The sequence below is a fragment of the Arvicanthis niloticus genome, chromosome 7 (genome assembly GCF_011762505.2).
Source record: "Arvicanthis niloticus isolate mArvNil1 chromosome 7, mArvNil1.pat.X, whole genome shotgun sequence".
In the NCBI taxonomy this organism is placed as follows: domain Eukaryota; kingdom Metazoa; phylum Chordata; class Mammalia; order Rodentia; family Muridae; genus Arvicanthis; species Arvicanthis niloticus.
The window spans coordinates 72,158,917-72,174,829 of NC_047664.1; positions in this window are offsets into that span (position 1 = coordinate 72,158,917).

A 15,913-nucleotide genomic window follows, 5' to 3' on the forward strand; every position below is an offset into this window, starting at 1 on the left:
CAGAAGCGGTGTTGACTATATAATGCCACATTCTTATCTACATACCACAATCTCCATAAAAACGGTGAAAATTATAGAAATTTGCTTTGGAAAAAGAAAAATTTTCTACATTCCAATGTCTTACAAATACCCCAAATCTAAGGCTTTGGATTCATGACCTACCCCCCAAAATTAGTAAATCTTTGGAAAGAATGAGAGACAATTTCTTTAACCAAAGAGAGACCTAGGAGAAGTTTACAACCGGAAGTTGAGTCAAATGATATTGTTTTCTTCTCTTGAATATTTTCCATGGCTATTTCTATATGTGAGTCTCGGAACTCTCATATGTCTAGTCTTACTGTCATAAAAGTTTAAGTAGTTAGCAGATCTTGGCAATCTCTTACTGCCCTTATTTTGGCACTATAGAGATTTCAGATCTGGCTCTCATAGCATATGGTGTTATAATAATGTCACTTCATCAATGAGTGTGATAGCATCTGCAAGATCATATATTATCAGCAAGAAGGATTGAAAGTTCAAAGTTCTACATATGTTTGTATATATGTCATGTGTGTTTGTGTCTTTGTATATTCCTAAATATATACAATACAACCTGCTCAGCTGATATAATGTTACTTACAAATGCATATTTTCAGATAAAAATTTGTTGGGCCCCATTACAGCCCTGGTTTGGGACTTGTGGACAAACCTGAGCCTCGCTTGCGATTTGAGACCTGTCTTAGTCAATTCTGTATTGGGTCACTCAGCAAGACTTGTTTGGCCCTGCCTCTGCCCTGTCTTTGCTAATGTGGAGCTTTACCATTGGCCCCTCACCCCTCATTGTCTGTTACCCTTCCTTGCCTCCTACATCATCTCACCCCACCAAAAACCTCCTCCCTATACACTGAGTTTATATAAGTGAGAGTCTGATGCAATAAAGTTGAGTTCCTGCTTCAACAAGACTCCCTGCCCAGTGTGTTTCTTTTGGGCCTTAGACATACTCACCATCCCACTCAGCCCAGGAGAGACCTGGCCGGACCAGGACTGCTCTCATCTTGCCTGGACCTGCAAGCAAAGAGCTGACAAGAATTGTTTCTTTCTTTTTGGACTTTACATATGATGCAGTCATGAATTATATACCCCCCTTTTACTTTTAGTTTTGAAGAAAGTTCTCACTGAATATCCCTACTGCTCTTGAATTCTATAACACAGAAAGGTCTTGAACTTGGATTTTTCTAATTCAAGTTCCTGAGTAGCTGAGATCATAGAAGACACAGTGTAAATATTCTCAGATAATTGTATGAGTTTATAACTCTGAAGAAAAGTGTAGTAGATATATAAATGGGACAGTATTTGATTTAGAGTTGTTGGCTGGTGTCTTAAAATAGATATTACCTTATGGAGAGTGTAAGAAGACCAATAACAAGAAAAATACTCATGATTAATGATATTTAAAAGGCTAGAAACTAAAAAAAAAAAAAAAAAAAGAAATAAGATTGAATAGTAACATGTAAAAAGAAACCATAGTGCTATATTTAAAAGCAAAAGACAATTTTAACTAGAAAACTAATGTGATTAGCTATAATCCCCTAGGTTCCCTGTGGCAGACGTTCTACCAAAGTGAGAGTTTCACTAAAGAATCAGGAAAAGTATAAAAATACAAGCAATTGGCATTCTTAAGCTTTAGGGAAATATTTATGTTAGGAATAAAGCCTGAAAGACTTCCAAGTAAGACCAAGAGGGGATGCCTCAGTTCTACTTAGAACAAGTAACAAAAACGCTCAAGGGAGCAAATATGGAAACAAAACATTGGACAGAAACTGAAGGAAGGGCCATCAGGAGACCACTCCACCTCGGTATTCATCCCATGCACAGCCACCTAGGCTAACCACTGTTGTGGATGGCTGGAAGTGCATAATCTGAGAAACATGATATAGCTGTCTCCTTAGAGGTCTGCCAAAGACTAACACACTCAGAGGACAATGCTCACAGTTAACTGCTGATATGATCAGGGGTTTCCCAATGGAGAACTTAGAGGACTGAAGGAGCAGAAAGGGTTTGCAACCGCAGGAGGAAAGCAACAATACCAAACAACCAGAGCCCCCCAGGGTCTAAACCACCAGCCAGGGAACACATAGGGAGGGACCCAAGACTCCAGCAGTATATGGAGGGGAGGATGGCCTTGTCGGGCATAGGTGGAAGAGGAGTTTCTTGGTCCCATAAAAAATAAACACAGAGTGGGGGGGGAATGTGAGGTGGGGAGGGGATAGTGGGGGGGTAGGTACGGTCACTGCCTCATAGAAGCATGAGGAGGGGGATGGGATGGGAGGTTTCTGGGTGATGGGAGGAAGTAGGGTTAGGGGATAAAATCTGAAGTGTAAATATTACAACCAATTTTCAAAAGGAGGAAAAAAAGAAAAGTTGTTAGAACCAACATCTTTAAAAAGAATGTCAGCCCCCCCTAGGGGGGGAAAATTTTTTTTTTCTTGATTCTAAAACTTGTTCTGAGAATTGTATATTACAGAATACACAGCCTTGGTGTATCTACTCATCAAGCATACTGAGCAGACCTGCCCAAACCTCCAATGTCCTGGAATTCCATCTGGATTCAGTGAAGACACAGCATCAGACAGAGGCTTATCAACTTACTCTTCCCCCCACCCCTCTTCTAATATCTCAACTTCCATAATCAGCTTAAAGAAGTTAAAGAAGAATCTGCTCCCCTATTCCCTGGGCTTGGGGACTAATGTGGTAAAATAATGGTCTGTCTTTCTATGGAAAAGTAGTTGTCTTGTTGGAACAGGGAGGATTAGCTAGGACTTACTGCATAGCCATAACCTATTGGTAGAAATCTGTATAATTATTATCAAGATGAAGTTATAAGTTCTTAAATGGTACAAAACTTACTTTGATTTCAAATTTAAGGTTTTCATTGGCACGAGCTTCTTATTAATATAAAAGTGAGATGAATATTGATACTCTCATGGACAATGTGCCTGTATAACACATTTAGGAATACAAGGCCTAGACCCAGTCCTTCTCTAACTTTTTTAACTGATTTGGCATTGTTAACCTATGAGTTAAGGGACTATAGCAAATTCATGGCTTTGAGTTTATTGTTAGGAGGTTTCCCATATTTTATTTAGAAATAGCTGAGAGGAGTGAACAGACAACAGTCCAGGTGACCTTACATGGATAGTTGGTTTTCAAAAAGTCAGAAGTCCATAGAATTGACGCTACAAATATTTCTATATTAATGTTTATTCTGACTAGAGACCTGTCTGCTCCTGAGAGCTTCCTGTTGTGGATTCTAAGAAGAAATTGAGCATCCTTGGTGTTATGCCAGTTGTGTGGTGACAGCCACTAGGCAAGAATTGCCTCTTTCCATCTACAGACAAATTACTGTCCAGAAGAGGACACACTTGCAGAATAGTCAACTGATTATATCTGCCTAGACAGAGTAATCAGCCCTTAATAATCCTGCATCACTAAGGCCCGTCAGATTACTCTGGGCCAGAAGGCTGAAGATTTGATGCTCGAACATTCGGTAATATAGGGGCTTTTCAGGTGTTCAGTGGTCTCTATAAATTGGCTAAGTTTTAGAAGCTACGTTTAGTGCTTCCCATAACTTCAGTTAACTCAGTCATTCTGGATTTCTGACGGGGTTGAAGACCTATAGTTTCATAACCAATCCTGGCTATTTACTTTGAGAGAAAAGATCTGAGTATATAGTTTTCAGCTGACATTCACTCTAAAGCCAAAAAAAAAAAAAAAAAAAAAAAAAAAAAAAAAAAAAAAAAGCCAGGATCAAAAAGTAAGTGTTTTAGTTAGAAGAGATGACAGAGCTTCTGGTTAGTCAACAAAATGATGGACTGGGTATTAGGACTATCTTGTACCTCACTGGTACAATTAGGAATAAGTATGCTCTAACTGTATTTTGAGAGAAAAGTTTTACTTTAACAGGAAGAGTGATATGTAGGAGGAGCTAAGTGGGAAGGAGTATTGAGAGGAAGAGATGGAGTAAGGAGAGAAGATGAAGGAGAGGAGAAGCTAAGTGATGAGAGAGAGAAAGAGAGAGGGGGCATGGAGGCACATGGTCACAGGTCTCCACCAGTCAAAGATAGTTTTTATATCTAGGTTGGGTATTGGGTTACGCTTCTGATTGAGCATTACCAAACTTATAAATCCTTTGATTAACATTTTAAAAAATATATAAAAGCAAATAGGAAAGGGGGGGCATGGGACAGAGGTTTTCTAGGGAGGGGAAATAGGGAAAGGGGAAGGCATCTTAAATGTAAATAAAATATTAAATAAAAAAAGAAAATGCCATATTCATATACAAAGAATGTACTGGCTATATTGGGATATTCTGACTTTTGATGTTCAATGCACAGTTATATATGAATGTGTATATAAAATAACTTATAAACATATAAAGCATATTTGTAAAAAAAAAAAAAAAAAGACTTCCAAGTAATTTTAAATTGTAAATTTTGGGGAAAGGAAGACTTCTGAAACATTCCTGGATGTGTTTTGGTAGAAGGTCCTAGGTACACAACAGAATGTAAACACTTGAAGTTGAAAAGATGTCAAGTAGGACAATTAACTACTTTTCCACTAGAATACAGACATGTCATCTAAATACCGTATGTTTTGGTAAACACATACAGAATACGTTTGTTCCAGTCTAGATGGGACCATTCCTTCAGCCCAAACCAACTTTCTTTTGTAGAAATAGAGACAATGTTTGGGTACTTTATCAGGCAGACAATTTCAGATATTGAAGAGATTGGCTGGAAGGAATATATATTTCAAAGTGAATACAGAAGGAAGTGAAGACAGGAAGCAACAAATGAACAGGGTAAATCATGAGATTAGATTATCTTCATTGATACAAATGAAGCAAAAGAAATAAACATGAAAATAGTTGCATAAATAATCTGGAAAGTCAAGAAGTTGAGAGTGGTCCACATTAGTTTTTTTGTTTGTTTGTTTTCTTTTTGTTTTTTGCTTTTGTGGTTTTGTTTTGTTTTCTTTGTTTTTTAATTCTTTTTGTTTCTTGGGGGGTGGGGGGGTTTTGGGGTTTTTTTTGATGTTTTTGTTTTGTGTTTTGTTTTTTGGTTTTTTGTTTTGTTTTTGTTTTGATTTTTTGTCAACTTGACATAGAATTATCTTGGAAGAACATACCTCAACTAACAAAAATGTTTCTACCAGATTGGCATATAGACAAGCATGTAGGTAATTTTCTGTATTACTTATTGACATGAGGGGGTCCAGAACAGTGTGAGCTATGCAGCCCCTGGGCAAGTTGTCCTGAGTTGTATAAGAAAACCAGGTGAGAAAGCCATGAAGCAAAACAAGTAAGCAGCATTCTTCTATGGTCTCTACTTAAGCTTCTACCCTGTGGTTTCTGCCTCACTTGAGTTCCTCCTTCAGTTTTTCTCAGTGATGGACTATGATTAGGAAGCATAAGCTAAATAAAAAGTTTCCTCTTCAAGTTGATTTTGCTCATGCTGTCTTCATCACAGCAATGAAAAAATACAATGAAGACAGAAAATGATACCCAAAAGAGAACTATAGTTGGGAAGAACCACTAAAATAAAACCTATCCTTTACTGGAACAATTGATTCTGCTAATCTGGGGCTGAAAATTTAATGGTGATCAATAATAGATGATCATCCTTGAGGTGAAATCTTTTATATTTCCTTAGTTTTGCCATACACCAAATATGGTCTAGAGGAAGCCAAAACTGAAGCTCATGCTATCAGCCAAACTTGATACTATGTAAGAGTCTCCTACATGGTAAAGCTTTTCAGAGCTTGAAAAGGTCATGAAGAGTAACTGAGGCTTCACAATGTCAGAGGAGTGGGCAAGCAGCTGTGCCTGCAGCAGAGACCTCAAGATTGAAGTAGACATGAAGAGAAGTTAAGGCTTGTCACCATGTGACAAGAGTCAGAGGAAGACCTCACAGTGAAGGCTTCTAATGAAGGTGGAGCCACAGTTGCAGTAGGGACCCTGTGGGGAGCCGACAGAAGGTGGCTATCAACCTTGCAGCCATCTTGATCCATATACCCTAGCAAGAGACTTGCTTACAAGAGCCTACAACAGCTGAGCATACTCTGATAACATCTTGTTTTAGATACCCAGGATCTTCCCTTGGGTGTGTGAGACTTAAAGATGTGATTTAGCGATAAGACCTAAGGGTGTGACTTAAAGGTGTGGCTTAGAAGTGAGATATAAAAGGTGAGAGGCAGACAGAAGAAATTAGATTTTTAGACACTTGGTACTTAAGACTTGAGACAGAGAACTTGGAACTGTGAAAGAGACTAGCAAGTAGAACTAGGAGAAGGACTTAAGACTTATTACAAAGGAACTAGGAATTAGGACCTGAGAGTTGGTGCTAGGAACTAGGGACATGGAACTAGGGACTAGGAGAGAAGAAGAGAGACTGACAAATAAATGTGATTGAATCACACTCTGGTCTCCATTCTTCGAGTCCATCCTCTCTCTCTTGCTGAACCCTGACCCGCAGACTGGAGCAGCTTAGGGCAGTGTGGGCTCTAACATTTTAGTCCCCAAGGCTTTTGGCAGTGCAAGTTCCAATATTGACAGAGTGGTCCCCGACATTTTGTTCCCCAAGCGTGGGGCAGAGTGGTCTACGACATTTTTGGCCCCCAAACATTGGCTAGTACAGCTCTCAACATTTTTGGTGCCCAACGTGGGGCAGCTCAGGCCACAACAGGACCCCAGTCATTGGAAGTGCCAGGACTTTGAGATGACGTTGCACTGAACATATAAAACAAGCTGCATGTACTCTGAATATCAGAGCTGGAGAAGTAGATACCCAAGTCCTTTCAGCCTTGATGTGGGATAGTGAGCTACAGGATTTAGTTACACTGCTCGAGTTCAGGTATGCTTTGGTGTGACAACAGCTATGCCCTTGTTCTTCCTTTTTACAGTAAGAAGTATGTAATTTTTAAAAGTTATTTTATTTACATACCAGCCATTAACCCCCTCACAATGCCCCCCCCACACACACACACACAGTTCCTCATCCCATTCCTCCTCCCCCTTCCCTGCACGAGGTATTTCCTGTCCCTGGAGCCAAGGTGCATCTTCTCCAACTAAGGCCAGACCAGGCAATCCTCTGCTAAATATGTGCCAGGGGATTTGGGACAGCCCATGTTTGCTACCTAGTTAGTGACTCAGGCTCTGGGAGCTCCCAGGGCTCTGGGTTAGTTTAGTCTGCTGGTCTTTCTATAGGGTCTTCCTCCCCTTCAGCATCTTCAATTCTTCTCCTAATTCAATCATAAGGGTCTCCTACTTCAGTCCAATGGTTGGGTGTAACTATCTGCATCTGTCTCAGTCAGCTGCTGGCCAGGCCTTACAAAGGACAGTTATGCTAGGCTCCTATCTGTAAGCACATTGTACATTAGTAATAGTGTCAGGCCTTGGTATCCCCACCCTTATGGGATGGATCAGAAGTTTGCCTGATCACTGTACCACCTTTCTTTGAGTCTCTTGTCCATTTTCTTTAAATCTTATAGAGCCTATAGTTAAAAATAAGTGATTTGGTGTTTTTGAGGAGCCTTTTAATTTCAGAGAGATATCAGATATTTTAAAGATAATGAACTTTTAAAGACAAGTTATGGCTTGTTAGTAATGTATTTGTATATAACATTGATAAACTATTGATTTTCAACTTGACACATGATAGAGTCATCTAATAAGAGGACAACACTTCAAATGAAAAAATGCCCCCAGTAAGACTGTGGGGCTTCTTATTGATTATTAATGTGAAAGGGGCCCCACCTGTTATGGGCTGTGCTGACCCTGGGGAGGTAGTCCTGGGTTGTATATTTAAGCAGCTTAAGCCATGGAAAGCAAGCAAGTAAGACGTATTCCTCTATGGTTTCTACTTCAGCACCTGTCTCCAGGTTCCTGCTTGACTACCTGCCTTGACTTCTCACCATAATGTACTCACATTTTCTTATCTTGTTTTCAAAACTAGCACTAGAGTTTTTGTTTGGGTTTATTTGATTGGTTTTCAATTTCTGCTTTTATGCTGGTCATATTTAGGTTTTTAAATATGACTTTCTTCTTGTTACAAAAGGTCATTCAGTCTTTTAAAAGCAAGGGAAGACCCTGCTGCCTATATCAAAGAAAGATACTATTGTCCACTCAACAATCCATTTGTAAAGAGGGCAACTGGCCATTGGCAGTGCTAATTGTATCCAAGCATATTCCTACATCCTAGTCTTGGGAGGAAGCCACTGTCTACATGAGAAAGGGTGACACTGGCTATGAATTATCATGCCATTTTATATCAAAGCTGATATCCATAGACCACAAATGCTACCTAGGAAGCAGTTGGTTGCAGATGTCCTTTTTCAATACTTTATCCAACTTGACATCAGGAATCACATTGAAATGTGGTGGAAATGGAGGTGCTTGGTGCACTAACATCTTAAATAAAATTAAAAAATAAAAGCACGTTCTACATGCTAAGCAAGCACTAAAAGAGCCATGTAGTTAGGGGAGCGGAAAGGAATTTCACAAGGATAAACCTGAGAGTTAGTTGGAAAATGGGTTAATTTAAATTCCCAATTTAAGGGAACTGTAGTGGAAGCAGCATTCTCAGGAGAGCAAGCTGAAGGAAATAAGGAAAAGCAATGATTATTAAAGTCGATACTGACATCAAAGGGGTAGGTCCCTGTGCTGTGATCATAGCGAGCAAAATTTTCCAGTAAAAGCACTGAGGCTTGAGTTGCTGTCTTTGGCTTCTTTTAATTTGTAAATCTAAATATATTCTAAAATAGAAAATGCCAATGAGGCAACATCCATAATTCACAGAGGTAAAATAACCATGTAATAATAATCATGCACATTCATAGAATCTCCTAGTGAGCAAGCATATGGGGTTCTTATTTAGGTGAAAAGGAAAGCTACACAAATTTATGAAAAAAAAAAACAAATAAAAGGAGCATAGAAATTCTTAAAGAAACCAAACAAAAATGTACTATTGTTCTTTGTGAATTCTCCTTCAAAACTAAGAGAATCTCATCAGGGATTCTAGGTGCACACAATGAAAAGGTACCAGGAGCATCTTCTGTGTTTTATATTTGCATGTTTTCCCCATTATATTATATTAATTATATCATGTTGAAGTGATGTTTCCATCTTCATTCTATTCAAATGCTGATTTTTATACTAGAAAAGAGTTAAGTGCAGGCTGGATTTTGGTATTTTATGAAGCATCACCTTTTCAGTGTTTTGTAACATTCTTCTTCATCACTTCCTGATTTGCTAACAAGAAGCTAATTCAGCCTATGAGCTAGGCAGAGAGAATAGGGTGGGACCTCAAATTCCAGTTGGAGGGTCTCAGGGACATGGGGTTTAGCATAAGGAGCACCAGCAGGAAGGAAGAGGATGGCCATGAGGCAGAGGGTCCACGAAAAGTCATGATGCACAGGTCACCAAGGGATTTATTATGAGGATATGCAAGGAGCAGAGCAAGCCAGGGTGAGACTCAACCTGCTAGAAATATGGAGCCTGTAGCTGGGATGCTAATATCTTAGATGGTTAGAAGATCTTAGAGCCTGCCCTACTGGGCTTGCAGTTTATTAATCAAAATGCCAGGTCTCAGTTATTTGGGAGCTGGAATAGGCTGGAGTGGAGAATAGAGACACCCTGCAGTTACTTGGAAACAAAAGGGTTATAGCAACCCCCACCCCCGAAAAAATTCTACTATATCATATTATACTATAGTTTCACAATATTAGCATCCTCCTCAGAAAGTCCTGATCCATGTGCTCTTCTGACAAATGCAGATACACCTATGACAGTGTACTCTCATGTCACTACTGATTCCATTTCCTGAGTTTCTCATCCTTTTATGAATTTGGGTTTTCTCCTGTTTACTTGCAGTAGTAATATTTGTCTTTGGGGTTATCCAGAATCATCTACATTATTGAAAATTTATATAAAACCACATTGCATCTACTGTCTTACCAATCTTCTGTGCCCAGCTGCACTGTCAACAATAGACCACTAGCTTTCTACAGCACATCTAGCTCAGTGTGAACAGTAGCTCTCTCGGGCAGCTGTGGGTACCTCTAGGTGATGTTTGCCACCTGTTTCTTTCTGAAGACAGTCACGAATCGGAATAGATTCCCTAGTTCCCTTTGTGGGAAGGGAATATATTTAGTTTCAGGCTTATTGATAATTCCTTTTTTTTTTTTTTTTTTTTTTTGTCTTTTGTTTGTTTGTTTTGGGTTTTGTTGTTGTTGGGTTTTGGTTTTTGTTTTTCTTTCACATGTGATACAGACTTCTTCCTGATTTTTCATAATAAGGTCTAGAAATCAGAAAACGTAGTCTGAACTTGGAAACCTTATGTAAACTATACTTATATGTGAAAATTCAAATATTTTGAGAACTCAAAGGTGTTTTTGTTCACAATAAAAGATGAAAGAAGAAAACTCTATTGTTTATGGAAAGCCATTTCAATGGTTAGTTGGTTTCTCTATTATATTGCTTCTAATAGAGAAACCACATTAGTCTTTTACAAAGGCCTTTGTTGTGTATGGTTCTAAGAGATGATTGGATTACCTCTAAAGACATGCCTGTCTATTAAATTATACATTTGATATCTCTCCAAATCCATTTAGTTTGACGGACTGTTTACAATCATAGTCTATTATAAAATGAAAGCAATAGAAACACTAGCAAGACAACTTAGTACACAATTGTTAAAAGCCTTAACATACAAGATGGCATGCAAAGCAGAGAATAAATATTTTTAATAATTCAATAATTCAAGAAATAATTATTTACTTGTCTATTTTGGAGCATACATAACAGGAGACTCCCTTGGTCTGAGTGATGCTAAAGAAGTTCAAAGAAAGGTCTGTCCTTGATGGAATTAGATAATAGCCTTTCAGAACTGGCAAAATGCCTCACCAGCTAAAGGAGATTGCCACACAAGCATCACAACCTGAGTTCAACCCCCAGGATCCAAACAAAGTGGGGAATGAGAACTCACTCCACAAACTGTCTTCCTTTAATAACAGCCTTGGCAATAAATGAAACAATAGAACTCTCATCTTTCAACCTTATCATAATAGAGTACACTAGTGTGCAGAATCAGGGGGAGAGGACTGGCTAAAGGAACAGTTCCATAACCTACATTGAAGTCCATTTTGAGACAGACATTGAAAAAAGTGGAGAGTTCAATGTGGTAGATAATAGAAGATCTATTTTTCTGTAATTGGAAGGTCATATCATGAACTTCAGTATACAAATCAAACACAAAACATTCATAAAATATTAACTGGACTATAATATAGCAGAAATATTAGGAATATTGACATATTTGTATAAGTAGATAAAATAAAATCATATTTTATTAGGTTAAATGGATTTTGATATACTAGTTCTGCATTGAATAGTTTCTTTTTGTGATTAAAAAAGAAAAAAATAAAATAAATTTCTATTGAAAAATAACTATTGAGTTATTTTTATTTAATTATATGAACTAAGTTTATATGCTACTAATAATCTCAAAATCTCTAGGCATTATTGTGAACTGGTAGATTAAGTTTTGATTTTGAGAAAATAGGTAATTATTCTACAGGAAGAGGATAGATATGGTAAAAAAAGAATTTAGATTCAGATATAGTTATTTCTAAAGTACATGTTCCATCACCATAGAACATTAAAAACACTATCCAGATATTTAGACTATTTCTGAATTTGCTATCTCTGTGTTACTGTTTAGACACATGCTTACATATCTACATATAAGCCTCTGACAGTTTTGTAACTGCTCCCATAAACACACAGATATCTGTATGTGCCTATTCATATGCACATGGGCACAGTGATAGGTCTCTTTATTCACACATTTAATGAGCCAGTAATTCTTGTGAGACAACTCATGATGACTGACAAATGTGAAGATAAATCCATCCTTTCAAGTAGTTTGAAATTTAGCAAACATTAATGCCAAACTTATGTGGAAGGGAATTTGTTTATGCAAAGGACATATGCATTAATGTACTCAAAGTTTTAGGCTGTGGGTTTTACATATATATATATATATATATATATATATACACACACACATATATATACATATATATACATGTATATATATGTGTATATATATATGTATATGTATATATATATATTTTTGTATATGTGAATGTGTGTATGTATACATATAATATACATATAATATACATATAATATGTATGGTATACATTTACAAAAATAAGTTTTAACATTTTATAAGATAGTTTTGGTTAGAATATAAAATAACACTTTTATTCCATAAAACTGCTTTAGTGCTAACCGTGAATTAAAACTTACAAATCAGAATATAAAGAAAACTAATGTCATAGATACTTCACAAGTCACTTTATGCAGAACATCCAATTTCCCCCAATTGCCATTTGCCATCTTGTTTAAAACACCCTACCATAGGTGCCAAATACTTTTCAGACTCGCAGTCAAAGAAAAAAAGAGCACCTCTGTGATTTTTGGCTCTTGGAGAGCATGTCTCCAGCAGCAGCTCGTGGCACTGATTTGCCTGGTGGAACATATCTTCCGGAATGAGGTTGAATGAATCACTTTCTTAGCTTGATTCTTCCTTCACACATCACCTTGCATTATTCATGGTTGATTTCATTTTGTTGGCTAGAATTCTAGGTCTTTCTAGGGTAAGATTAAATTCAATTGGCTGCCTTACAATTTTTTTTATTTATGAATAATTATAATTTAGGCCAAGGACATTTCATTTGTTTTTTTTTCCGTATATTTAAATATATTTAAATTTTTTGCATGAAATTGCCTTTAGATGACTAAAAGAAAGGCACTTGTGGGGCAATATTTATGAAACAAATGTAGAAAATGAATACACCTGGATTTGTTTTCTGGTTCTGGCATTTAAGCTTTATGCTTGATAGCCTCAAACATATACACTTCTCTAAGTAAAAAAAATCCCTTATTAAAAAACAAGAAATGAAATGACACATTTTATTAGAGCAACTGTAAGGATAAGAGAAGAGAATACAAGTCCCTAGTAGAGTCCTTGTCACATAGTAGTAAGGCTTTAATTAATAAGTAGTGAGCATAATAATTTGTCAGACACTGTCAGGCCAAGCAACCAAAACATATATAGAGAAATAACTCAAGTTCAAAAATACATTGGTTTAAATCTATAAAGCATAATAATTTGTCTATGATTCTTGCTCTTTGAAATTCAGAGTCATCATTTACTTTCATATTGATTGAAATTATTAAAGGAACAATTGCTATATTATGTATATTTGGTGCTTTATATATTTCTACTTGAGACATTTAAATATATCCAGGCAGGGGCATCAGGATACACAAGCCTTTGGATAATTCATGGGAGATATTTACAGTCAGTGTGTAGTAGAAAGCAAGATGAATGTTCTTTAATTTACAAAGAAAGAAATTAAGATATAAAACTGGACAGCAAAGGGTTTATGACAGATTTAGGACCTTGAAAGATAGTACAATTTATGTAGTACTAGACAAAGCTCTATTTGGACAATTTCTGAAGGAGTAATTATATTTGTGTCTCACAGAACCTTGGAGGCAAGAATACATACACACTGGTTTTGATATTGAAATGCAGAAAGCCTATTTTATTTACAGGATGCTTACTAGTAACTGCAGTAAAAGCTTAACTGAGATCCAGTTTCCTCCAGTTCCAGTTCCTTTCACTGCAGTTTGTTGAATGAGCACACTTCTAAAATCTTCCTGAATTATTCATATATGGAGAATCCTATCTTACTCATAAGTCCATTTCTATTTCTAGATATTGACACTATTAAGATTTTTCTTGTATTCATCCCTCCCTGTGACTAAGTCTTGCATCATCAGTTTCAGGTGTGCCATAGCTATATCCAATTAATTCATGTAACCCAGCTGTGAATATTGTTCCTCAAATCCACATTCTATGATCTCACTGTGGAAATTGGAAAACAGCTATGTAGGGATATGTATGCTACCGAAATAAGCACATTCTACAAATGGGGGGTTGGCTTGTTTGTTTGATTTTTGTCTAGAAATCCAGATGCTAACAATTTCACCAGCATAATCTTGGTTGGAACAGCATACTACTATACACAACCTCACTATTTAAATAGGTAAAAATATGAAAGTATGGTTAATGTTAGGTAAATAGAGTTTGAAACAAAGTGACATATAGAAAGGCCAAAGAAATATCTTTGAGAAAAGGTAGCAGAAATCATAATAAAATTATTCCATTTTTCCAGACAGTTCTTCCATAAGTAAAACAGAATTTTGATATAAAATATATATTATATTTCACAATTGTAATAATAATCATAAGTATCTACATAAACAAATGAAATAGTGAAACAGTCACCTTCCTGCCATGCCCTTATGTGGCCTTTTCTGCCTATGCACATCTTTGACATCTCTTCTCATTCTTAAAACAACACCAGTCATATTGAATTAGAATCCACATGGATAGCTTCATTTAACTGAGATCACCTCTGTGGTGTTTTGAATAGGTTTGGCCCTCATATATTCTTTGTTTGAATGCTTGAGCCATGGGGAGTGGCACTTTTAGGAGACATGGCCTTGTTGGAGTAGGTATGTCACTGTGGTTGTGGGTTTTGAGGTCTCCTGGAGCTCAATCTGTGTCCAGTGTGGAATTTGAGTCTCCTCCTGGCTGCCACTGGAAGACAATCTTTTCCTGGCTTCCTGCAGAAGAAAATTTCCTGTTTTCTTTGAATCAAGACGTAGAACTCTGAGCGTGTTCTCCAGCACCACATCTGCCTGCTGTCATTTTTCCTGACATGATGATAATGGACTGAACCTCTGAACCTGTAAGGCAGCCCCAGTTAAATGTTGTCCTACATTATAAGGGTTACCTCAGTCATAGTGTTTCTTCATAGCAAAGAAACCCTGACTGAGACAACCTCTTTAAATCGTCTATTTCTGAATAAAATTGCATTCTGAAGTATATTGGAGGTTGGAAATTCAATACATACATCCGAGATACTGGAACTCCAGGTAGTCTCTACCTCTTGCTGTATTCACCCCTTTACTGTTGAGAGCCCCATAAAAAGAAAGCAGTTGATTATTATCAAAGATGTGCAGATGTGTGTAACATTTGGTGAAGGCAACTATCTTTAGAAACCCAGCTCACCAAAGAAAACTAAAGCTGCTGCTTGTATAGCACTAGTTTCCTATTCACAGAGATGGCTCCCAGGGACCTAGATACCCAATATTAAAACTGCAACAGCTCTTACCAACAAAACACACTGTGTTCCACTAGTCTCCAACATAGCAGATAAATTCTGAGAGAGTTTTTAAAATTGGGGATATTTTCCTTTGTTAAGACTCAGACCCAGTTTATGAAACTTTTCTAGGGAACTGGATGTCTCCTCCCCTCGTCTGTTGTACCTCACAAAGCAAATGAGTTGCATTGATACATGGGGATTGGATATTTATGACAGAGACACATAAACAGGGCCAGATGATGGTTTCCATTTGGCTTGTCACTTATGCTCCAGCAATCTCTCAGAGAAGATTTCAAGAAACTGATAACTCCCCTTACTTCTCTTGTAGATTAAACCACTATAAAATATGTTAGGCCCAAATTGATGAGCCAAACTCAGCTCATTCATAGTCTAAAATGAACTTTCCCATTTTAGTTTAGTTGGTCAAATTGAATTCAGCATTCTGACTTGTAGCATGCAAATGAATGCTTATCCTCATAGTCAGCTGAGTTTTTTTCCAATACTGTGTTATATATTGCTATGGTTGGTAATAGCCTATTGTTATAGTCTACACTTTGTCTTCCTGAGTTCTGCCACATCTCCTCCCCCATGTAAAAGAAGACAACCTGGGTGTATCTATTGTTATGGAGAG